The sequence below is a fragment of the Rattus norvegicus genome, chromosome 5 (genome assembly GCF_021556685.1).
Source record: "Rattus norvegicus strain SHRSP/BbbUtx chromosome 5, alternate assembly SHRSP_T2T, whole genome shotgun sequence".
NCBI lineage: Eukaryota > Metazoa > Chordata > Mammalia > Rodentia > Muridae > Rattus > Rattus norvegicus.
The window spans coordinates 54,644-77,125 of record NC_141538.1 but is presented as its reverse complement, the minus strand read 5'-3'; positions in this window follow the sequence as shown (position 1 = coordinate 77,125).

Genomic DNA, 22,482 nt, shown 5'->3' with positions numbered 1-22,482 from the left:
TTGATCTTAGAGCATAAGTCATTGGTGTTTTGTTCAGGAAATTTTTTCCAGTGTCCATGTATTCGAGATGCTTCCCTAGTTTTTCTTCTATTAGTTTGAGTGTATCTGGTTTGATGTGGAGGTCCTTGATCCACTTGAATTTAACCTTTGTACAGGCTTATAAGCATGGGTCTTTCTGCATTCTTCTACATGCTGACCTCCAGTTCAACCAGCATCATTTGCTGAAAATGCTATCTTTTTTCCATTGGATGGTTTAGGCTCCTTTGTCAAAAATCAAGTGACCATAGGTGTGTGAATTCATTTCTAGGTCATCGATTCTATTCCACTGGTCTATCCGTCTGTCTCTCTACTGATATCATGCAGGGTTTTTTTGTTTTTGTTTTGTTTTGTTTTGTTTTTGGAGCTGAGGACTGAACCCAGGGCCTTGTGCTTTCTAGGGAAGCGCTCTACCACTGAGCTAAATCCTCAACCCCATCATGAAGTGTTTTATCACTATTGCTCTGTAATACTGTTTGAGTTCAGGGATAGTGATTCCCTTGGAAGTCCTTTTATTGTTGAGGATAATTTTAGCTATCTTGGGTTTTTTGTTATTCCAGATGAATTTGCAAATTGTTCTGTCTAACCCTCTGAAGAATTGGATTGGTATTTTGATTGGGACTGCATTGAATCTGTAGATTGCTTTTGGTAGAATGGCCATTTTTACTATATTAATCCTGCCAATCCATGAGCTTGGGAGATCTTTCCATCTTCTGAGATCGTCTTCAATTTCTTTCTTCAGAGGCTTGAAGTTCTTATCACACAGGTCTTTCTCTTGCTTGGTTAAAGTCACACCGAGGTACTTTATATTATTTGTGACTACTATGAAGGGTGTCATTTCCCTAATTATTTTCTCTGCTTGTTTCTCTTTTGTGTAGAGGGAGGCTACTGATTTATTTGAGTTAATTTTATACCCAGCCACTTTGCTGAAGGTGTTTATCAGGTTTAGTAGTTCTCTGGTGGAACTTTTGGGATCACTTAAGTATACAATCATATCGTCTCCAAATCGTGATATTTTGACTTCTTCCTTTCCAATCTGTATACCTTTGATCTTCTTTTGTTTCCTGATTGCTCTGGCTGGGATTTCGAGAACTATATTGAATAAGTAGGGAGAGAGTGGGCAGCCTTGTCTAGTCCCCAATTTTAGTGGGATTGCTTCAAGTTTCTCTCCATTTAGTTTAATGTTAGCTACTGGTTTGCTGTAATGGCTTTTACTAATTTTAGGTATGGGCCTTGAATTCCTATTCTTTTCAGGACTTTTATCATGAAGGGGTGTTGAATTCTGTCAAATGCTTTCTCAGCATCTAATGAAATGATCGTGTGGTTTCCTCCTTTCAGTTTGTTTATATAATGGATTACATTGTTGGTTTTCTGTATATTAAACCATCCCTGCATGACTGGGATGAAGCCTACTTGATCATGGTGGATGATCGTTTTGATGTGCTCTTGGATTCAGTTTGCCAGAATTTTATTGAGTATTTTAGCGTCGATATTTATAAGGGAAATTGGTATGAAGTTCTCTTGCTTTGTTGGGTCTTTGTGTGGTTTAGGCATAAGAGTAACTGTGGCTTCATACAAGGAATTCAGTAGCACTCTATCTGTTTCAATTTTGTGGAATAGTTTGGATAATATTGGTATGAGGTCTTCTATGAAGGTCTGATAGAATTCTGCACTAAACCCGTCTGGATCTGGGCTCTTTTTGGTTGGGAGACCTTTAATGACTGCTTCTATTTCCTTAGGAGTTATGGGGTTGTTTAACTGGTTTATCTGTTCCTGATTTAACTTAGGTACCTATTATCTGTCTAGGAAACTGTCCATTTCCTGCAGATTTTCAAGTTTTGTTGAATATAGGTTTTTATAGTAAGATCTGATGATTTTTTAATTTCCTCTGATTCTGTAGTTATGTCTCCGTTTTCATTTCTGATTTTGTTAATTTGGACACACTCTCTGTGTTAGGGTTAGGGTTAGGGTTAGGGTTAGGGTTAGGGTTAGGGTTAGGGTTAGGGTTAGGGTTAGGGTTAGGGTTAGGGTTAGGGTTAGGGTTAGGGTTAGGGTTAGGGTTAGGGTTAGGGTTAGGGTTAGGGTTAGGGTTAGGGTTAGGGTTAGGGTTAGGGTTAGGGGTAGGGTTAGGGTTAGGGTTAGGGTTAGGGTTAGGGTTAGGGTTAGGGTTAGGGTTAGGGTTAGGGTTAGGGTTAGGGTTAGGGTTAGGGTTAGGGTTAGGGGTAGGGTTAGGGGTAGGGTTAGGGGTAGGGTTAGGGTTAGGGTTAGGGGTAGGGTTAGGGTTAGGGGTAGGGTTAGGGTTAGGGTTAGGGTTAGGGTTAGGGTTAGGGTTAGGGTTAGGGTTAGGGTTAGGGTTAGGGTTAGGGTTAGGGGTAGGGTTAGGGTTAGGGGTAGGGTTAGGGTTAGGGTTAGGGTTAGGGTTAGGGTTAGGGTTAGGGTTAGGGTTAGGGTTAGGGTTAGGGTTAGGGTTAGGGTTAGGGTTAGGGTTAGGGTTAGGGTTAGGGTTAGGGTTAGGGTTAGGGTTAGGGTTAGGGTTAGGGTTAGGGTTAGGGTTAGGGTTAGGGTTAGGGTTAGGGTTAGGGTTAGGGTTAGGGTTAGGGTTAGGGTTAGGGTTAGGGTTAGGGTTAGGGTTAGGGTTAGGGTTAGGGTTAGGGTTAGGGTTAGGGTTAGGGTTAGGGTTAGGGTTAGGGTTAGGGTTAGGGTTAGGGTTAGGGTTAGGGTTAGGGTTAGGGTTAGGGTTAGGGTTAGGGTTAGGGTTAGGGTTAGGGTTAGGGTTAGGGTTAGGGTTAGGGTTAGGGTTAGGGTTAGGGTTAGGGTTAGGGTTAGGGTTAGGGTTAGGGTTAGGGTTAGGGTTAGGGTTAGGGTTAGGGTTAGGGTTAGGGTTAGGGTTAGGGTTAGGGTTAGGGTTAGGGTTAGGGTTAGGGTTAGGGTTAGGGTTAGGGTTAGGGTTAGGGTTAGGGTTAGGGTTAGGGTTAGGGTTAGGGTTAGGGTTAGGGTTAGGGTTAGGGTTAGGGTTAGGGTTAGGGGTTAGGGTTAGGGTTAGGGTTAGGGTTAGGGTTAGGGTTAGGGTTAGGGTTAGGGTTAGGGTTAGGGTTAGGGTTAGGGTTAGGGTTAGGGTTAGGGTTAGGGTTAGGGTTAGGGTTAGGGTTAGGGTTAGGGTTAGGGTTAGGGTTAGGGTTAGGGTTAGGGTTAGGGTTAGGGTTAGGGTTAGGGTTAGGGTTAGGGTTAGGGTTAGGGTTAGGGTTAGGGTTAGGGTTAGGGTTAGGGTTAGGGTTAGGGTTAGGGTTAGGGTTAGGGTTAGGGTTAGGGTTAGGGTTAGGGTTAGGGTTAGGGTTAGGGTTAGGGTTAGGGTTAGGGTTAGGGTTAGGGTTAGGGTTAGGGTTAGGGTTAGGGTTAGGGTTAGGGTTAGGGTTAGGGTTAGGGTTAGGGTTAGGGTTAGGGTTAGGGTTAGGGTTAGGGTTAGGGTTAGGGTTAGGGTTAGGGTTAGGGTTAGGGTTAGGGTTAGGGTTAGGGTTAGGGTTAGGGTTAGGGTTAGGGTTAGGGTTAGGGTTAGGGTTAGGGTTAGGGTTAGGGTTAGGGTTAGGGTTAGGGTTAGGGTTAGGGTTAGGGTTAGGGTTAGGGTTAGGGTTAGGGTTAGGGTTAGGGTTAGGGTTAGGGTTAGGGTTAGGGTTAGGGTTAGGGTTAGGGTTAGGGTTAGGGTTAGGGTTAGGGTTAGGGTTAGGGTTAGGGTTAGGGTTAGGGTTAGGGTTAGGGTTAGGGTTAGGGTTAGGGTTAGGGTTAGGGTTAGGGTTAGGGTTAGGGTTAGGGTTAGGGTTAGGGTTAGGGTTAGGGTTAGGGTTAGGGTTAGGGTTAGGGTTAGGGTTAGGGTTAGGGTTAGGGTTAGGGTTAGGGTTAGGGTTAGGGTTAGGGTTAGGGTTAGGGTTAGGGTTAGGGTTAGGGTTAGGGTTAGGGTTAGGGTTAGGGTTAGGGTTAGGGTTAGGGTTAGGGTTAGGGTTAGGGTTAGGGTTAGGGTTAGGGTTAGGGTTAGGGTTAGGGTTAGGGTTAGGGTTAGGGTTAGGGTTAGGGTTAGGGTTAGGGTTAGGGTTAGGGTTAGGGTTAGGGTTAGGGTTAGGGTTAGGGTTAGGGTTAGGGTTAGGGTTAGGGTTAGGGTTAGGGTTAGGGTTAGGGTTAGGGTTAGGGTTAGGGTTAGGGTTAGGGTTAGGGTTAGGGTTAGGGTTAGGGTTAGGGTTAGGGTTAGGGTTAGGGTTAGGGTTAGGGTTAGGGTTAGGGTTAGGGTTAGGGTTAGGGTTAGGGTTAGGGTTAGGGTTAGGGTTAGGGTTAGGGTTAGGGTTAGGGTTAGGGTTAGGGTTAGGGTTAGGGTTAGGGTTAGGGTTAGGGTTAGGGTTAGGGTTAGGGTTAGGGTTAGGGTTAGGGTTAGGGTTAGGGTTAGGGTTAGGGTTAGGGTTAGGGTTAGGGTTAGGGTTAGGGTTAGGGTTAGGGTTAGGGTTAGGGTTAGGGTTAGGGTTAGGGTTAGGGTTAGGGTTAGGGTTAGGGTTAGGGTTAGGGTTAGGGTTAGGGTTAGGGTTAGGGTTAGGGTTAGGGTTAGGGTTAGGGTTAGGGTTAGGGTTAGGGTTAGGGTTAGGGTTAGGGTTAGGGTTAGGGTTAGGGTTAGGGTTAGGGTTAGGGTTAGGGTTAGGGTTAGGGTTAGGGTTAGGGTTAGGGTTAGGGTTAGGGTTAGGGTTAGGGTTAGGGTTAGGGTTAGGGTTAGGGTTAGGGTTAGGGTTAGGGTTAGGGTTAGGGTTAGGGTTAGGGTTAGGGTTAGGGTTAGGGTTAGGGTTAGGGTTAGGGTTAGGGTTAGGGTTAGGGTTAGGGTTAGGGTTAGGGTTAGGGTTAGGGTTAGGGTTAGGGTTAGGGTTAGGGTTAGGGTTAGGGTTAGGGTTAGGGTTAGGGTTAGGGTTAGGGTTAGGGTTAGGGTTAGGGTTAGGGTTAGGGTTAGGGTTAGGGTTAGGGTTAGGGTTAGGGTTAGGGTTAGGGTTAGGGTTAGGGTTAGGGTTAGGGTTAGGGTTAGGGTTAGGGTTAGGGTTAGGGTTAGGGTTAGGGTTAGGGTTAGGGTTAGGGTTAGGGTTAGGGTTAGGGTTAGGGTTAGGGTTAGGGTTAGGGTTAGGGTTAGGGTTAGGGTTAGGGTTAGGGTTAGGGTTAGGGTTAGGGTTAGGGTTAGGGTTAGGGTTAGGGTTAGGGTTAGGGTTAGGGTTAGGGTTAGGGTTAGGGTTAGGGTTAGGGTTAGGGTTAGGGTTAGGGTTAGGGTTAGGGTTAGGGTTAGGGTTAGGGTTAGGGTTAGGGTTAGGGTTAGGGTTAGGGTTAGGGTTAGGGTTAGGGTTAGGGTTAGGGTTAGGGTTAGGGTTAGGGTTAGGGTTAGGGTTAGGGTTAGGGTTAGGGTTAGGGTTAGGGTTAGGGTTAGGGTTAGGGTTAGGGTTAGGGTTAGGGTTAGGGTTAGGGTTAGGGTTAGGGTTAGGGTTAGGGTTAGGGTTAGGGTTAGGGTTAGGGTTAGGGTTAGGGTTAGGGTTAGGGTTAGGGTTAGGGTTAGGGTTAGGGTTAGGGTTAGGGTTAGGGTTAGGGTTAGGGTTAGGGTTAGGGTTAGGGTTAGGGTTAGGGTTAGGGTTAGGGTTAGGGTTAGGGTTAGGGTTAGGGTTAGGGTTAGGGTTAGGGTTAGGGTTAGGGTTAGGGTTAGGGTTAGGGTTAGGGTTAGGGTTAGGGTTAGGGTTAGGGTTAGGGTTAGGGTTAGGGTTAGGGTTAGGGTTAGGGTTAGGGTTAGGGTTAGGGTTAGGGTTAGGGTTAGGGTTAGGGTTAGGGTTAGGGTTAGGGTTAGGGTTAGGGTTAGGGTTAGGGTTAGGGTTAGGGTTAGGGTTAGGGTTAGGGTTAGGGTTAGGGTTAGGGTTAGGGTTAGGGTTAGGGTTAGGGTTAGGGTTAGGGTTAGGGTTAGGGTTAGGGTTAGGGTTAGGGTTAGGGTTAGGGTTAGGGTTAGGGTTAGGGTTAGGGTTAGGGTTAGGGTTAGGGTTAGGGTTAGGGTTAGGGTTAGGGTTAGGGTTAGGGTTAGGGTTAGGGTTAGGGTTAGGGTTAGGGTTAGGGTTAGGGTTAGGGTTAGGGTTAGGGTTAGGGTTAGGGTTAGGGTTAGGGTTAGGGTTAGGGTTAGGGTTAGGGTTAGGGTTAGGGTTAGGGTTAGGGTTAGGGTTAGGGTTAGGGTTAGGGTTAGGGTTAGGGTTAGGGTTAGGGTTAGGGTTAGGGTTAGGGTTAGGGTTAGGGTTAGGGTTAGGGTTAGGGTTAGGGTTAGGGTTAGGGTTAGGGTTAGGGTTAGGGTTAGGGTTAGGGTTAGGGTTAGGGTTAGGGTTAGGGTTAGGGTTAGGGTTAGGGTTAGGGTTAGGGTTAGGGTTAGGGTTAGGGTTAGGGTTAGGGTTAGGGTTAGGGTTAGGGTTAGGGTTAGGGTTAGGGTTAGGGTTAGGGTTAGGGTTAGGGTTAGGGTTAGGGTTAGGGTTAGGGTTAGGGTTAGGGTTAGGGTTAGGGTTAGGGTTAGGGTTAGGGTTAGGGTTAGGGTTAGGGTTAGGGTTAGGGTTAGGGTTAGGGTTAGGGTTAGGGTTAGGGTTAGGGTTAGGGTTAGGGTTAGGGTTAGGGTTAGGGTTAGGGTTAGGGTTAGGGTTAGGGTTAGGGTTAGGGTTAGGGTTAGGGTTAGGGTTAGGGTTAGGGTTAGGGTTAGGGTTAGGGTTAGGGTTAGGGTTAGGGTTAGGGTTAGGGTTAGGGTTAGGGTTAGGGTTAGGGTTAGGGTTAGGGTTAGGGTTAGGGTTAGGGTTAGGGTTAGGGTTAGGGTTAGGGTTAGGGTTAGGGTTAGGGTTAGGGTTAGGGTTAGGGTTAGGGTTAGGGTTAGGGTTAGGGTTAGGGTTAGGGTTAGGGTTAGGGTTAGGGTTAGGGTTAGGGTTAGGGTTAGGGTTAGGGTTAGGGTTAGGGTTAGGGTTAGGGTTAGGGTTAGGGTTAGGGTTAGGGTTAGGGTTAGGGTTAGGGTTAGGGTTAGGGTTAGGGTTAGGGTTAGGGTTAGGGTTAGGGTTAGGGTTAGGGTTAGGGTTAGGGTTAGGGTTAGGGTTAGGGTTAGGGTTAGGGTTAGGGTTAGGGTTAGGGTTAGGGTTAGGGTTAGGGTTAGGGTTAGGGTTAGGGTTAGGGTTAGGGTTAGGGTTAGGGTTAGGGTTAGGGTTAGGGTTAGGGTTAGGGTTAGGGTTAGGGTTAGGGTTAGGGTTAGGGTTAGGGTTAGGGTTAGGGTTAGGGTTAGGGTTAGGGTTAGGGTTAGGGTTAGGGTTAGGGTTAGGGTTAGGGTTAGGGTTAGGGTTAGGGTTAGGGTTAGGGTTAGGGTTAGGGTTAGGGTTAGGGTTAGGGTTAGGGTTAGGGTTAGGGTTAGGGTTAGGGTTAGGGTTAGGGTTAGGGTTAGGGTTAGGGTTAGGGTTAGGGTTAGGGTTAGGGTTAGGGTTAGGGTTAGGGTTAGGGTTAGGGTTAGGGTTAGGGTTAGGGTTAGGGTTAGGGTTAGGGTTAGGGTTAGGGTTAGGGTTAGGGTTAGGGTTAGGGTTAGGGTTAGGGTTAGGGTTAGGGTTAGGGTTAGGGTTAGGGTTAGGGTTAGGGTTAGGGTTAGGGTTAGGGTTAGGGTTAGGGTTAGGGTTAGGGTTAGGGTTAGGGTTAGGGTTAGGGTTAGGGTTAGGGTTAGGGTTAGGGTTAGGGTTAGGGTTAGGGTTAGGGTTAGGGTTAGGGTTAGGGTTAGGGTTAGGGTTAGGGTTAGGGTTAGGGTTAGGGTTAGGGTTAGGGTTAGGGTTAGGGTTAGGGTTAGGGTTAGGGTTAGGGTTAGGGTTAGGGTTAGGGTTAGGGTTAGGGTTAGGGTTAGGGTTAGGGTTAGGGTTAGGGTTAGGGTTAGGGTTAGGGTTAGGGTTAGGGTTAGGGTTAGGGTTAGGGTTAGGGTTAGGGTTAGGGTTAGGGTTAGGGTTAGGGTTAGGGTTAGGGTTAGGGTTAGGGTTAGGGTTAGGGTTAGGGTTAGGGTTAGGGTTAGGGTTAGGGTTAGGGTTAGGGTTAGGGTTAGGGTTAGGGTTAGGGTTAGGGTTAGGGTTAGGGTTAGGGTTAGGGTTAGGGTTAGGGTTAGGGTTAGGGTTAGGGTTAGGGTTAGGGTTGGTTAGGGTTAGGGTTAGGGTTAGGGTTAGGGTTAGGGTTAGGGTTAGGGTTAGGGTTAGGGTTAGGGTTAGGGTTAGGGTTAGGGTTAGGGTTAGGGTTAGGGTTAGGGTTAGGGTTAGGGTTAGGGTTAGGGTTAGGGTTAGGGTTAGGGTTAGGGTTAGGGTTAGGGTTAGGGTTAGGGTTAGGGTTAGGGTTAGGGTTAGGGTTAGGGTTAGGGTTAGGGTTAGGGTTAGGGTTAGGGTTAGGGTTAGGGTTAGGGTTAGGGTTAGGGTTAGGGTTAGGGTTAGGGTTAGGGTTAGGGTTAGGGTTAGGGTTAGGGTTAGGGTTAGGGTTAGGGTTAGGGTTAGGGTTAGGGTTAGGGTTAGGGTTAGGGTTAGGGTTAGGGTTAGGGTTAGGGTTAGGGTTAGGGTTAGGGTTAGGGTTAGGGTTAGGGTTAGGGTTAGGGTTAGGGTTAGGGTTAGGGTTAGGGTTAGGGTTAGGGTTAGGGTTAGGGTTAGGGTTAGGGTTAGGGTTAGGGTTAGGGTTAGGGTTAGGGTTAGGGTTAGGGTTAGGGTTAGGGTTAGGGTTAGGGTTAGGGTTAGGGTTAGGGTTAGGGTTAGGGTTAGGGTTAGGGTTAGGGTTAGGGTTAGGGTTAGGGTTAGGGTTAGGGTTAGGGTTAGGGTTAGGGTTAGGGTTAGGGTTAGGGTTAGGGTTAGGGTTAGGGTTAGGGTTAGGGTTAGGGTTAGGGTTAGGGTTAGGGTTAGGGTTAGGGTTAGGGTTAGGGTTAGGGTTAGGGTTAGGGTTAGGGTTAGGGTTAGGGTTAGGGTTAGGGTTAGGGTTAGGGTTAGGGTTAGGGTTAGGGTTAGGGTTAGGGTTAGGGTTAGGGTTAGGGTTAGGGTTAGGGTTAGGGTTAGGGTTAGGGTTAGGGTTAGGGTTAGGGTTAGGGTTAGGGTTAGGGTTAGGGTTAGGGTTAGGGTTAGGGTTAGGGTTAGGGTTAGGGTTAGGGTTAGGGTTAGGGTTAGGGTTAGGGTTAGGGTTAGGGTTAGGGTTAGGGTTAGGGTTAGGGTTAGGGTTAGGGTTAGGGTTAGGGTTAGGGTTAGGGTTAGGGTTAGGGTTAGGGTTAGGGTTAGGGTTAGGGTTAGGGTTAGGGTTAGGGTTAGGGTTAGGGTTAGGGTTAGGGTTAGGGTTAGGGTTAGGGTTAGGGTTAGGGTTAGGGTTAGGGTTAGGGTTAGGGTTAGGGTTAGGGTTAGGGTTAGGGTTAGGGTTAGGGTTAGGGTTAGGGTTAGGGTTAGGGTTAGGGTTAGGGTTAGGGTTAGGGTTAGGGTTAGGGTTAGGGTTAGGGTTAGGGTTAGGGTTAGGGTTAGGGTTAGGGTTAGGGTTAGGGTTAGGGTTAGGGTTAGGGTTAGGGTTAGGGTTAGGGTTAGGGTTAGGGTTAGGGTTAGGGTTAGGGTTAGGGTTAGGGTTAGGGTTAGGGTTAGGGTTAGGGTTAGGGTTAGGGTTAGGGTTAGGGTTAGGGTTAGGGTTAGGGTTAGGGTTAGGGTTAGGGTTAGGGTTAGGGTTAGGGTTAGGGTTAGGGTTAGGGTTAGGGTTAGGGTTAGGGTTAGGGTTAGGGTTAGGGTTAGGGTTAGGGTTAGGGTTAGGGTTAGGGTTAGGGTTAGGGTTAGGGTTAGGGTTAGGGTTAGGGTTAGGGTTAGGGTTAGGGTTAGGGTTAGGGTTAGGGTTAGGGTTAGGGTTAGGGTTAGGGTTAGGGTTAGGGTTTAGGGTTAGGGTTAGGGTTAGGGTTAGGGTTAGGGTTAGGGTTAGGGTTAGGGTTAGGGTTAGGGTTAGGGTTAGGGTTAGGGTTAGGGTTAGGGTTAGGGTTAGGGTTAGGGTTAGGGTTAGGGTTAGGGTTAGGGTTAGGGTTAGGGTTAGGGTTAGGGTTAGGGTTAGGGTTAGGGTTAGGGTTAGGGTTAGGGTTAGGGTTAGGGTTAGGGTTAGGGTTAGGGTTAGGGTTAGGGTTAGGGTTAGGGTTAGGGTTAGGGTTAGGGTTAGGGTTAGGGTTAGGGTTAGGGTTAGGGTTAGGGTTAGGGTTAGGGTTAGGGTTAGGGTTAGGGTTAGGGTTAGGGTTAGGGTTAGGGTTAGGGTTAGGGTTAGGGTTAGGGTTAGGGTTAGGGTTAGGGTTAGGGTTAGGGTTAGGGTTAGGGTTAGGGTTAGGGTTAGGGTTAGGGTTAGGGTTAGGGTTAGGGTTAGGGTTAGGGTTAGGGTTAGGGTTAGGGTTAGGGTTAGGGTTAGGGTTAGGGTTAGGGTTAGGGTTAGGGTTAGGGTTAGGGTTAGGGTTAGGGTTAGGGTTAGGGTTAGGGTTAGGGTTAGGGTTAGGGTTAGGGTTAGGGTTAGGGTTAGGGTTAGGGTTAGGGTTAGGGTTAGGGTTAGGGTTAGGGTTAGGGTTAGGGTTAGGGTTAGGGTTAGGGTTAGGGTTAGGGTTAGGGTTAGGGTTAGGGTTAGGGTTAGGGTTAGGGTTAGGGTTAGGGTTAGGGTTAGGGTTAGGGTTAGGGTTAGGGTTAGGGTTAGGGTTAGGGTTAGGGTTAGGGTTAGGGTTAGGGTTAGGGTTAGGGTTAGGGTTAGGGTTAGGGTTAGGGTTAGGGTTAGGGTTAGGGTTAGGGTTAGGGTTAGGGTTAGGGTTAGGGTTAGGGTTAGGGTTAGGGTTAGGGTTAGGGTTAGGGTTAGGGTTAGGGTTAGGGTTAGGGTTAGGGTTAGGGTTAGGGTTAGGGTTAGGGTTAGGGTTAGGGTTAGGGTTAGGGTTAGGGTTAGGGTTAGGGTTAGGGTTAGGGTTAGGGTTAGGGTTAGGGTTAGGGTTAGGGTTAGGGTTAGGGTTAGGGTTAGGGTTAGGGTTAGGGTTAGGGTTAGGGTTAGGGTTAGGGTTAGGGTTAGGGTTAGGGTTAGGGTTAGGGTTAGGGTTAGGGTTAGGGTTAGGGTTAGGGTTAGGGTTAGGGTTAGGGTTAGGGTTAGGGTTAGGGTTAGGGTTAGGGTTAGGGTTAGGGTTAGGGTTAGGGTTAGGGTTAGGGTTAGGGTTAGGGTTAGGGTTAGGGTTAGGGTTAGGGTTAGGGTTAGGGTTAGGGTTAGGGTTAGGGTTAGGGTTAGGGTTAGGGTTAGGGTTAGGGTTAGGGTTAGGGTTAGGGTTAGGGTTAGGGTTAGGGTTAGGGTTAGGGTTAGGGTTAGGGTTAGGGTTAGGGTTAGGGTTAGGGTTAGGGTTAGGGTTAGGGTTAGGGTTAGGGTTAGGGTTAGGGTTAGGGTTAGGGTTAGGGTTAGGGTTAGGGTTAGGGTTAGGGTTAGGGTTAGGGTTAGGGTTAGGGTTAGGGTTAGGGTTAGGGTTAGGGTTAGGGTTAGGGTTAGGGTTAGGGTTAGGGTTAGGGTTAGGGTTAGGGTTAGGGTTAGGGTTAGGGTTAGGGTTAGGGTTAGGGTTAGGGTTAGGGTTAGGGTTAGGGTTAGGGTTAGGGTTAGGGTTAGGGTTAGGGTTAGGGTTAGGGTTAGGGTTAGGGTTAGGGTTAGGGTTAGGGTTAGGGTTAGGGTTAGGGTTAGGGTTAGGGTTAGGGTTAGGGTTAGGGTTAGGGTTAGGGTTAGGGTTAGGGTTAGGGTTAGGGTTAGGGTTAGGGTTAGGGTTAGGGTTAGGGTTAGGGTTAGGGTTAGGGTTAGGGTTAGGGTTAGGGTTAGGGTTAGGGTTAGGGTTAGGGTTAGGGTTAGGGTTAGGGTTAGGGTTAGGGTTAGGGTTAGGGTTAGGGTTAGGGTTAGGGTTAGGGTTAGGGTTAGGGTTAGGGTTAGGGTTAGGGTTAGGGTTAGGGTTAGGGTTAGGGTTAGGGTTAGGGTTAGGGTTAGGGTTAGGGTTAGGGTTAGGGTTAGGGTTAGGGTTAGGGTTAGGGTTAGGGTTAGGGTTAGGGTTAGGGTTAGGGTTAGGGTTAGGGGTTAGGGTTAGGGTTAGGGTTAGGGTTAGGGTTAGGGTTAGGGTTAGGGTTAGGGTTAGGGTTAGGGTTAGGGTTAGGGTTAGGGTTAGGGTTAGGGTTAGGGTTAGGGTTAGGGTTAGGGTTAGGGTTAGGGTTAGGGTTAGGGTTAGGGTTAGGGTTAGGGTTAGGGTTAGGGTTAGGGTTAGGGTTAGGGTTAGGGTTAGGGTTAGGGTTAGGGTTAGGGTTAGGGTTAGGGTTAGGGTTAGGGTTAGGGTTAGGGTTAGGGTTAGGGTTAGGGTTAGGGTTAGGGTTAGGGTTAGGGTTAGGGTTAGGGTTAGGGTTAGGGTTAGGGTTAGGGTTAGGGTTAGGGTTAGGGTTAGGGTTAGGGTTAGGGTTAGGGTTAGGGTTAGGGTTAGGGTTAGGGTTAGGGTTAGGGTTAGGGTTAGGGTTAGGGTTAGGGTTAGGGTTAGGGTTAGGGTTAGGGTTAGGGTTAGGGTTAGGGTTAGGGTTAGGGTTAGGGTTAGGGTTAGGGTTAGGGTTAGGGTTAGGGTTAGGGTTAGGGTTAGGGTTAGGGTTAGGGTTAGGGTTAGGGTTAGGGTTAGGGTTAGGGTTAGGGTTAGGGTTAGGGTTAGGGTTAGGGTTAGGGTTAGGGTTAGGGTTAGGGTTAGGGTTAGGGTTAGGGTTAGGGTTAGGGTTAGGGTTAGGGTTAGGGTTAGGGTTAGGGTTAGGGTTAGGGTTAGGGTTAGGGTTAGGGTTAGGGTTAGGGTTAGGGTTAGGGTTAGGGTTAGGGTTAGGGTTAGGGTTAGGGTTAGGGTTAGGGTTAGGGTTAGGGTTAGGGTTAGGGTTAGGGTTAGGGTTAGGGTTAGGGTTAGGGTTAGGGTTAGGGTTAGGGTTAGGGTTAGGGTTAGGGTTAGGGTTAGGGTTAGGGTTAGGGTTAGGGTTAGGGTTAGGGTTAGGGTTAGGGTTAGGGTTAGGGTTAGGGTTAGGGTTAGGGTTAGGGTTAGGGTTAGGGTTAGGGTTAGGGTTAGGGTTAGGGTTAGGGTTAGGGTTAGGGTTAGGGTTAGGGTTAGGGTTAGGGTTAGGGTTAGGGTTAGGGTTAGGGTTAGGGTTAGGGTTAGGGTTAGGGTTAGGGTTAGGGTTAGGGTTAGGGTTAGGGTTAGGGTTAGGGTTAGGGTTAGGGTTAGGGTTAGGGTTAGGGTTAGGGTTAGGGTTAGGGTTAGGGTTAGGGTTAGGGTTAGGGTTAGGGTTAGGGTTAGGGTTAGGGTTAGGGTTAGGGTTAGGGTTAGGGTTAGGGTTAGGGTTAGGGTTAGGGTTAGGGTTAGGGTTAGGGTTAGGGTTAGGGTTAGGGTTAGGGTTAGGGTTAGGGTTAGGGTTAGGGTTAGGGTTAGGGTTAGGGTTAGGGTTAGGGTTAGGGTTAGGGTTAGGGTTAGGGTTAGGGTTAGGGTTAGGGTTAGGGTTAGGGTTAGGGTTAGGGTTAGGGTTAGGGTTAGGGTTAGGGTTAGGGTTAGGGTTAGGGTTAGGGTTAGGGTTAGGGTTAGGGTTAGGGTTAGGGTTAGGGTTAGGGTTAGGGTTAGGGTTAGGGTTAGGGTTAGGGTTAGGGTTAGGGTTAGGGTTAGGGGTTAGGGTTAGGGTTAGGGTTAGGGTTAGGGTTAGGGTTAGGGTTAGGGTTAGGGTTAGGGTTAGGGTTAGGGTTAGGGTTAGGGTTAGGGTTAGGGTTAGGGTTAGGGTTAGGGTTAGGGTTAGGGTTAGGGTTAGGGTTAGGGTTAGGGTTAGGGTTAGGGTTAGGGTTAGGGTTAGGGTTAGGGTTAGGGTTAGGGTTAGGGTTAGGGTTAGGGTTAGGGTTAGGGTTAGGGTTAGGGTTAGGGTTAGGGTTAGGGTTAGGGTTAGGGTTAGGGTTAGGGTTAGGGTTAGGGTTAGGGTTAGGGTTAGGGTTAGGGTTAGGGTTAGGGTTAGGGTTAGGGTTAGGGTTAGGGTTAGGGTTAGGGTTAGGGTTAGGGTTAGGGTTAGGGTTAGGGTTAGGGTTAGGGTTAGGGTTAGGGTTAGGGTTAGGGTTAGGGTTAGGGTTAGGGTTAGGGTTAGGGTTAGGGTTAGGGTTAGGGTTAGGGTTAGGGTTAGGGTTAGGGTTAGGGTTAGGGTTAGGGTTAGGGTTAGGGTTAGGGTTAGGGTTAGGGTTAGGGTTAGGGTTAGGGTTAGGGTTAGGGTTAGGGTTAGGGTTAGGGTTAGGGTTAGGGTTAGGGTTAGGGTTAGGGTTAGGGTTAGGGTTAGGGTTAGGGTTAGGGTTAGGGTTAGGGTTAGGGTTAGGGTTAGGGTTAGGGTTAGGGTTAGGGTTAGGGTTAGGGTTAGGGTTAGGGTTAGGGTTAGGGTTAGGGTTAGGGTTAGGGTTAGGGTTAGGGTTAGGGTTAGGGTTAGGGTTAGGGTTAGGGTTAGGGTTAGGGTTAGGGTTAGGGTTAGGGTTAGGGTTAGGGTTAGGGTTAGGGTTAGGGTTAGGGTTAGGGTTAGGGTTAGGGTTAGGGTTAGGGTTAGGGTTAGGGTTAGGGTTAGGGTTAGGGTTAGGGTTAGGGTTAGGGTTAGGGTTAGGGTTAGGGTTAGGGTTAGGGTTAGGGTTAGGGTTAGGGTTAGGGTTAGGGTTAGGGTTAGGGTTAGGGTTAGGGTTAGGGTTAGGGTTAGGGTTAGGGTTAGGGTTAGGGTTAGGGTTAGGGTTAGGGTTAGGGTTAGGGTTAGGGTTAGGGTTAGGGTTAGGGTTAGGGTTAGGGTTAGGGTTAGGGTTAGGGTTAGGGTTAGGGTTAGGGTTAGGGTTAGGGTTAGGGTTAGGGTTAGGGTTAGGGTTAGGGTTAGGGTTAGGGTTAGGGTTAGGGTTAGGGTTAGGGTTAGGGTTAGGGTTAGGGTTAGGGTTAGGGTTAGGGTTAGGGTTAGGGTTAGGGTTAGGGTTAGGGTTAGGGTTAGGGTTAGGGTTAGGGTTAGGGTTAGGGTTAGGGTTAGGGTTAGGGTTAGGGTTAGGGTTAGGGTTAGGGTTAGGGTTAGGGTTAGGGTTAGGGTTAGGGTTAGGGTTAGGGTTAGGGTTAGGGTTAGGGTTAGGGTTAGGGTTAGGGTTAGGGTTAGGGTTAGGGTTAGGGTTAGGGTTAGGGTTAGGGTTAGGGTTAGGGTTAGGGTTAGGGTTAGGGTTAGGGTTAGGGTTAGGGTTAGGGTTAGGGTTAGGGTTAGGGTTAGGGTTAGGGTTAGGGTTAGGGTTAGGGTTAGGGTTAGGGTTAGGGTTAGGGTTAGGGTTAGGGTTAGGGTTAGGGTTAGGGTTAGGGTTAGGGTTAGGGTTAGGGTTAGGGTTAGGGTTAGGGTTAGGGTTAGGGTTAGGGTTAGGGTTAGGGTTAGGGTTAGGGTTAGGGTTAGGGTTAGGGTTAGGGTTAGGGTTAGGGTTAGGGTTAGGGTTAGGGTTAGGGTTAGGGTTAGGGTTAGGGTTAGGGTTAGGGTTAGGGTTAGGGTTAGGGTTAGGGTTAGGGTTAGGGTTAGGGTTAGGGTTAGGGTTAGGGTTAGGGTTAGGGTTAGGGTTAGGGTTAGGGTTAGGGTTAGGGTTAGGGTTAGGGTTAGGGTTAGGGTTAGGGTTAGGGTTAGGGTTAGGGTTAGGGTTAGGGTTAGGGTTAGGGTTAGGGTTAGGGTTAGGGTTAGGGTTAGGGTTAGGGTTAGGGTTAGGGTTAGGGTTAGGGTTAGGGTTAGGGTTAGGGTTAGGGTTAGGGTTAGGGTTAGGGTTAGGGTTAGGGTTAGGGTTAGGGTTAGGGTTAGGGTTAGGGTTAGGGTTAGGGTTAGGGTTAGGGTTAGGGTTAGGGTTAGCGTTAGGGTTAGGGTTAGGGTTAGGGTTAGGGTTAGGGTTAGGGTTAGGGTTAGGGTTAGGGTTAGGGTTAGGGTTAGGGTTAGGGTTAGGGTTAGGGTTAGGGTTAGGGTTAGGGTTAGGGTTAGGGTTAGGGTTAGGGTTAGGGTTAGGGTTAGGGTTAGGGTTAGGGTTAGGGTTAGGGTTAGGGTTAGGGTTAGGGTTAGGGTTAGGGTTAGGGTTAGGGTTAGGGTTAGGGTTAGGGTTAGGGTTAGGGTTAGGGTTAGGGTTAGGGTTAGGGTTAGGGTTAGGGTTAGGGTTAGGGTTAGGGTTAGGGTTAGGGTTAGGGTTAGGGTTAGGGTTAGGGTTAGGGTTAGGGTTAGGGTTAGGGTTAGGGTTAGGGTTAGGGTTAGGGTTAGGGTTAGGGTTAGGGTTAGGGTTAGGGTTAGGGTTAGGGTTAGGGTTAGGGTTAGGGTTAGGGTTAGGGTTAGGGTTAGGGTTAGGGTTAGGGTTAGGGTTAGGGTTAGGGTTAGGGTTAGGGTTAGGGTTAGGGTTAGGGTTAGGGTTAGGGTTAGGGTTAGGGTTAGGGTTAGGGTTAGGGTTAGGGTTAGGGTTAGGGTTAGGGTTAGGGTTAGGGTTAGGGTTAGGGTTAGGGTTAGGGTTAGGGTTAGGGTTAGGGTTAGGGTTAGGGTTAGGGTTAGGGTTAGGGTTAGGGTTAGGGTTAGGGTTAGGGTTAGGGTTAGGGTTAGGGTTAGGGTTAGGGTTAGGGTTAGGGTTAGGGTTAGGGTTAGGGTTAGGGTTAGGGTTAGGGTTAGGGTTAGGGTTAGGGTTAGGGTTAGGGTTAGGGTTAGGGTTAGGGTTAGGGTTAGGGTTAGGGTTAGGGTTAGGGTTAGGGTTAGGGTTAGGGTTAGGGTTAGGGTTAGGGTTAGGGTTAGGGTTAGGGTTAGGGTTAGGGTTAGGGTTAGGGTTAGGGTTAGGGTTAGGGTTAGGGTTAGGGTTAGGGTTAGGGTTAGGGTTAGGGTTAGGGTTAGGGTTAGGGTTAGGGTTAGGGTTAGGGTTAGGGTTAGGGTTAGGGTTAGGGTTAGGGTTAGGGTTAGGGTTAGGGTTAGGGTTAGGGTTAGGGTTAGGGTTAGGGTTAGGGTTAGGGTTAGGGTTAGGGTTAGGGTTAGGGTTAGGGTTAGGGTTAGGGTTAGGGTTAGGGTTAGGGTTAGGGTTAGGGTTAGGGTTAGGGTTAGGGTTAGGGTTAGGGTTAGGGTTAGGGTTAGGGTTAGGGTTAGGGTTAGGGTTAGGGTTAGGGTTAGGGTTAGGGTTAGGGTTAGGGTTAGGGTTAGGGTTAGGGTTAGGGTTAGGGTTAGGGTTAGGGTTAGGGTTAGGGTTAGGGTTAGGGTTAGGGTTAGGGTTAGGGTTAGGGTTAGGGTTAGGGTTAGGGTTAGGGTTAGGGTTAGGGTTAGGGTTAGGGTTAGGGTTAGGGTTAGGGTTAGGGTTAGGGTTAGGGTTAGGGTTAGGGTTAGGGTTAGGGTTAGGGTTAGGGTTAGGGTTAGGGTTAGGGTTAGGGTTAGGGTTAGGGTTAGGGTTAGGGTTAGGGTTAGGGTTAGGGTTAGGGTTAGGGTTAGGGTTAGGGTTAGGGTTAGGGTTAGGGTTAGGGTTAGGGTTAGGGTTAGGGTTAGGGTTAGGGTTAGGGTTAGGGTTAGGGTTAGGGTTAGGGTTAGGGTTAGGGTTAGGGTTAGGGTTAGGGTTAGGGTTAGGGTTAGGGTTAGGGTTAGGGTTAGGGTTAGGGTTAGGGTTAGGGTTAGGGTTAGGGTTAGGGTTAGGGTTAGGGTTAGGGTTAGGGTTAGGGTTAGGGTTAGGGTTAGGGTTAGGGTTAGGGTTAGGGTTAGGGTTAGGGTTAGGGTTAGGGTTAGGGTTAGGGTTAGGGTTAGGGTTAGGGTTAGGGTTAGGGTTAGGGTTAGGGTTAGGGTTAGGGTTAGGGTTAGGGTTAGGGTTAGGGTTAGGGTTAGGGTTAGGGTTAGGGTTAGGGTTAGGGTTAGGGTTAGGGTTAGGGTTAGGGTTAGGGTTAGGGTTAGGGTTAGGGTTAGGGTTAGGGTTAGGGTTAGGGTTAGGGTTAGGGTTAGGGTTAGGGTTAGGGTTAGGGTTAGGGTTAGGGTTAGGGTTAGGGTTAGGGTTAGGGTTAGGGTTAGGGTTAGGGTTAGGGTTAGGGTTAGGGTTAGGGTTAGGGTTAGGGTTAGGGTTAGGGTTAGGGTTAGGGTTAGGGTTAGGGTTAGGGTTAGGGTTAGGGTTAGGGTTAGGGTTAGGGTTAGGGTTAGGGTTAGGGTTAGGGTTAGGGTTAGGGTTAGGGTTAGGGTTAGGGTTAGGGTTAGGGTTAGGGTTAGGGTTAGGGTTAGGGTTAGGGTTAGGGTTAGGGTTAGGGTTAGGGTTAGGGTTAGGGTTAGGGTTAGGGTTAGGGTTAGGGTTAGGGTTAGGGTTAGGGTTAGGGTTAGGGTTAGGGTTAGGGTTAGGGTTAGGGTTAGGGTTAGGGTTAGGGTTAGGGTTAGGGTTAGGGTTAGGGTTAGGGTTAGGGTTAGGGTTAGGGTTAGGGTTAGGGTTAGGGTTAGGGTTAGGGTTAGGGTTAGGGTTAGGGTTAGGGTTAGGGTTAGGGTTAGGGTTAGGGTTAGGGTTAGGGTTAGGGTTAGGGTTAGGGTTAGGGTTAGGGTTAGGGTTAGGGTTAGGGTTAGGGTTAGGGTTAGGGTTAGGGTTAGGGTTAGGGTTAGGGTTAGGGTTAGGGTTAGGGTTAGGGTTAGGGTTAGGGTTAGGGTTAGGGTTAGGGTTAGGGTTAGGGTTAGGGTTAGGGTTAGGGTTAGGGTTAGGGTTAGGGTTAGGGTTAGGGTTAGGGTTAGGGTTAGGGTTAGGGTTAGGGTTAGGGTTAGGGTTAGGGTTAGGGTTAGGGTTAGGGTTAGGGTTAGGGTTAGGGTTAGGGTTAGGGTTAGGGTTAGGGTTAGGGTTAGGGTTAGGGTTAGGGTTAGGGTTAGGGTTAGGGTTAGGGTTAGGGTTAGGGTTAGGGTTAGGGTTAGGGTTAGGGTTAGGGTTAGGGTTAGGGTTAGGGTTAGGGTTAGGGTTAGGGTTAGGGTTAGGGTTAGGGTTAGGGTTAGGGTTAGGGTTAGGGTTAGGGTTAGGGTTAGGGTTAGGGTTAGGGTTAGGGTTAGGGTTAGGGTTAGGGTTAGGGTTAGGGTTAGGGTTAGGGTTAGGGTTAGGGTTAGGGTTAGGGTTAGGGTTAGGGTTAGGGTTAGGGTTAGGGTTAGGGTTAGGGTTAGGGTTAGGGTTAGGGTTAGGGTTAGGGTTAGGGTTAGGGTTAGGGTTAGGGTTAGGGTTAGGGTTAGGGTTAGGGTTAGGGTTAGGGTTAGGGTTAGGGTTAGGTTAGGGTTAGGGTTAGGGTTAGGGTTAGGTTAGGGTTAGGGTTAGGGTTAGGGTTAGGGTTAGGGTTAGGGTTAGGGTTAGGGTTAGGGTTAGGGTTAGGGTTAGGGTTAGGGTTAGGGGGTTTAGGTTTGGGTTAGGGTTAGGGTTAGGGTTAGGGTTAGGGTTAGGGTTTAGGGTTAGGGTTAGGGTTAGGGTTAGGGTTAGGGTTAGGGTTAGGGTTAGGGTTAGGGTTAGGGTTAGGGTTAGGGTTAGGGTTAGGGTTAGGGTTAGGGTTAGGGTTAGGGTTAGGGTTAGGGTTAGGGTTAGGGTTAGGGTTAGGGTTAGGGTTAGGGTTAGGGTTAGGGTTAGGGTTAGGGTTAGGGTTTAGGGTTAGGGTTAGGGTTAGGGTTAGGGTTAGGGTTAGGGTTAGGGTTAGGGTTAGGGTTTAGGGTTAGGGTTAGGGTTAGGGTTAGGGTTAGGGTTAGGGTTAGGGTTAGGGTTAGGGTTAGGGTTAGGGTTAGGGTTAGGGTTAGGGTTAGGGTTAGGGTTAGGGTTAGGGTTAGGGTTAGGGTTAGGGTTAGGGTTAGGGTTAGGGTTAGGGTTAGGGTTAGGGTTAGGGTTAGGGTTAGGGTTAGGGTTAGGGTTAGGGTTAGGGTTAGGGTTAGGGTTAGGGTTAGGGTTAGGGTTAGGGTTAGGGTTAGGGTTAGGGTTAGGGTTAGGGTTAGGGTTAGGGTTAGGGTTAGGGTTAGGGTTAGGGTTAGGGTTAGGGTTAGGGTTAGGGTTAGGGTTAGGGTTAGGGTTAGGGTTAGGGTTAGGGTTAGGGTTAGGGTTAGGGTTAGGGTTAGGGTTAGGGTTAGGGTTAGGGTTAGGGTTAGGGTTAGGGTTAGGGTTAGGGTTAGGGTTAGGGTTAGGGTTAGGGTTAGGGTTAGGGTTAGGGTTAGGGTTAGGGTTAGGGTTAGGGTTAGGGTTAGGGTTAGGGTTAGGGTTAGGGTTAGGGTTAGGGTTAGGGTTAGGGTTAGGGTTAGGGTTAGGGTTAGGGTTAGGGTTAGGGTTAGGGTTAGGGTTAGGGTTAGGGTTAGGGTTAGGGTTAGGGTTAGGGTTAGGGTTAGGGTTAGGGTTAGGGTTAGGGTTAGGGTTAGGGTTAGGGTTAGGGTTAGGGTTAGGGTTAGGGTTAGGGTTAGGGTTAGGGTTAGGGTTAGGGTTAGGGTTAGGGTTAGGGTTAGGGTTAGGGTTAGGGTTAGGGTTAGGGTTAGGGTTAGGGTTAGGGTTAGGGTTAGGGTTAGGGTTAGGGTTAGGGTTAGGGTTAGGGTTAGGGTTAGGGTTAGGGTTAGGGTTAGGGTTAGGGTTAGGGTTAGGGTTAGGGTTAGGGTTAGGGTTAGGGTTAGGGTTAGGGTTAGGGTTAGGGTTAGGGTTAGGGTTAGGGTTAGGGTTAGGGTTAGGGTTAGGGTTAGGGTTAGGGTTAGGGTTAGGGTTAGGGTTAGGGTTAGGGTTAGGGTTAGGGTTAGGGTTAGGGTTAGGGTTAGGGTTAGGGTTAGGGTTAGGGTTAGGGTTAGGGTTAGGGTTAGGGTTAGGGTTAGGGTTAGGGTTAGGGTTAGGGTTAGGGTTAGGGTTAGGGTTAGGGTTAGGGTTAGGGTTAGGGTTAGGGTTAGGGTTAGGGTTAGGGTTAGGGTTAGGGTTAGGGTTAGGGTTAGGGTTAGGGTTAGGGTTAGGGTTAGGGTTAGGGTTAGGGTTAGGGTTAGGGTTAGGGTTAGGGTTAGGGTTAGGGTTAGGGTTAGGGTTAGGGTTAGGGTTAGGGTTAGGGTTAGGGTTAGGGTTAGGGTTAGGGTTAGGGTTAGGGTTAGGGTTAGGGTTAGGGTTAGGGTTAGGGTTAGGGTTAGGGTTAGGGTTAGGGTTAGGGTTAGGGTTAGGGTTAGGGTTAGGGTTAGGGTTAGGGTTAGGGTTAGGGTTAGGGTTAGGGTTAGGGTTAGGGTTAGGGTTAGGGTTAGGGTTAGGGTTAGGGTTAGGGTTAGGGTTAGGGTTAGGGTTAGGGTTAGGGTTAGGGTTAGGGTTAGGGTTAGGGTTAGGGTTAGGGTTAGGGTTAGGGTTAGGGTTAGGGTTAGGGTTAGGGTTAGGGTTAGGGTTAGGGTTAGGGTTAGGGTTAGGGTTAGGGTTAGGGTTAGGGTTAGGGTTAGGGTTAGGGTTAGGGTTAGGGTTAGGGTTAGGGTTAGGGTTAGGGTTAGGGTTAGGGTTAGGGTTAGGGTTAGGGTTAGGGTTAGGGTTAGGGTTAGGGTTAGGGTTAGGGTTAGGGTTAGGGTTAGGGTTAGGGTTAGGGTTAGGGTTAGGGTTAGGGTTAGGGTTAGGGTTAGGGTTAGGGTTAGGGTTAGGGTTAGGGTTAGGGTTAGGGTTAGGGTTAGGGTTAGGGTTAGGGTTAGGGTTAGGGTTAGGGTTAGGGTTAGGGTTAGGGTTAGGGTTAGGGTTAGGGTTAGGGTTAGGGTTAGGGTTAGGGTTAGGGTTAGGGTTAGGGTTAGGGTTAGGGTTAGGGTTAGGGTTAGGGTTAGGGTTAGGGTTAGGGTTAGGGTTAGGGTTAGGGTTAGGGTTAGGGTTAGGGTTAGGGTTAGGGTTAGGGTTAGGGTTAGGGTTAGGGTTAGGGTTAGGGTTAGGGTTAGGGTTAGGGTTAGGGTTAGGGTTAGGGTTAGGGTTAGGGTTAGGGTTAGGGTTAGGGTTAGGGTTAGGGTTAGGGTTAGGGTTAGGGTTAGGGTTAGGGTTAGGGTTAGGGTTAGGGTTAGGGTTAGGGTTAGGGTTAGGGTTAGGGTTAGGGTTAGGGTTAGGGTTAGGGTTAGGGTTAGGGTTAGGGTTAGGGTTAGCGTTAGGGTTAGGGTTAGGGTTAGGGTTAGGGTTAGGGTTAGGGTTAGGGTTAGGGTTAGGGTTAGGGTTAGGGTTAGGGTTAGGGTTAGGGTTAGGGTTAGGGTTAGGGTTAGGGTTAGGGTTAGGGTTAGGGTTAGGGTTAGGGTTAGGGTTAGGGTTAGGGTTAGGGTTAGGGTTAGGGTTAGGGTTAGGGTTAGGGTTAGGGTTAGGGTTAGGGTTAGGGTTAGGGTTAGGGTTAGGGTTAGGGTTAGGGTTAGGGTTAGGGTTAGGGTTAGGGTTAGGGTTAGGGTTAGGGTTAGGGTTAGGGTTAGGGTTAGGGTTAGGGTTAGGGTTAGGGTTAGGGGTTAGGGTTAGGGTTAGGGTTAGGGTTAG